Here is a 1,780-nt window from a genome sequence, read left to right as displayed (position 1 = left end):
CACCATAAATTGTAAAAAAAATCATATGGAGATGTGCAAGTAGCCATTTTAAAGCTAAGAGTTTGAACTACTTGCACCTGAAACAGTTTTGAAAACTAAAATATTTAAGTTGACCAAAACAGTCCGTGATTAACGTCCATCTTTTCTGATGTAATCTGTTAGAAAAAGTTTAATTGTGTTCTTGATGATTTTACTTGTATTCCCCCCTTAAAACTTAAGAAAAACATGTAAGTGTACGGGTATGAACTCACCTTATGTGGTTTCAGTAGATGAAAGTGAGAGAGAGGAAGTGTTCAACTCAAGAACACTAAGAAGATGTCTTGATGATTCGAGAATCTAACACCGAATAAGATGGAACTTGTGTAAGATATCAATGATTTGAGTAGAATGGAGTTTAATAATTATGTGAATGATGAAGATACTTACTAATTGAAGAAAGAAATCCCTGGAGAAAGCCTTGAAGTTCTTGAAGTTAAGAGAAAAGATGAGAGAATTTTGGAGAGTGTTCTTGGTTGCTAAGTGTAGAATGAAAGAGTTTTATGGAGAATGAGGAGAGAGGATCAATCCTCCAGCTCTTAGAACGTGGGAAGAGCTGGAGATTGGCTGTAAAGGTCCACTAAGGAGACAAGGGGTAGTGGGAAAGAGTGGCTAATCATAGAGTGAGGTGGTAGTGGTTTGCTTTTGCCATAAATTAAGGAAAAGCAAATATTCCCTCAATAATTAGTTCAATCACCAATTCTTTTAATATATTTTATAAAAACCCTGGAGATTTATATATTTTGGGGCCTTAGTTTATAAAATAAAGTTTTGGGTGAAAATCCCACGTTAAAATAATAAAAAACGGAGTTAAAACGAAGTCGTAGTCGAAAAACCGGTAAATCGCTTCGGACTTCGGACCCTCGGACCTTCGCTTCGGACCTTCGGACCCTCGCTTCGGACCTTCGGACCTTCGGACCCTCGCTTCGGACCTTCGGACCCTCGCTTCGGATCAGAGGCTTCGGATGCGAGGCTTCGGTCCAGAAGCTTCGGTTTCGGATCCTTAAAGCTATTTTACTCGTTTTTTACCCCGTTTCAAGCGATTTTTGACCCGGTCAAGGGTCGAGATGACCCAAATGATTACAAAAAGTTAAAGTAACTTTTGAGAGAGATTTGGGAGAGATTTGGGAGAGATTTCAAATAGAAAGAGATAGAGTGAAAACGATTTAGAGAGGTTTCGTTTGTGATTAATTTGAGTGTCCGGCTTCACAACGCAAGGTTCGTAAACCCCATTAAACCGTGTTTTAGTGTCTTACACAATCCCGATGATTGTGTAATAGTGTTTTATCGCTTTGGTTCGTTGTTTAGCACTTGTTAAGGCTAAGGAAAATCAAACACATGAACTTTCCAAATGATGATTTCTCATTAAAATAGCGAATTGTATAGTGATTACATAACGTAAACCCTAGCATACAAGGGTTATTGGAGTTGAGCGGTTTGACTTGTTGACTTTGAATTGACCGAAATTTGACGGTCGTCACATATAAGGTGCATGTATGCATCCTTTGTCATTAACGCTTTTGATTATTATCTCATTGATTGTACTGTAAACCCTAGCACACCTCCACAGAGGAAGTTCTTAATCGAGCTATTCTGAGGTGTGACTATATTTTAATCATTCGACATACGGATTGATTCATTGAGTGTTCCAGCATTTAATATTCTTATTGTTTTACCTGTTAAAGATTTATTCGATCTAAAGAGTTCTCAACTCATCAATTGGTATCAGAGCGGGAGACTTTGT

Source organism: Lactuca virosa, chromosome 8 (genome assembly GCF_052849685.1).
Source record: "Lactuca virosa cultivar CGN04683 chromosome 8, Lactuca_virosa_CGN04683_v6, whole genome shotgun sequence".
In the NCBI taxonomy this organism is placed as follows: Eukaryota; Viridiplantae; Streptophyta; class Magnoliopsida; order Asterales; family Asteraceae; genus Lactuca; species Lactuca virosa.
Note: the sequence above shows the minus strand (reverse complement) of the source record.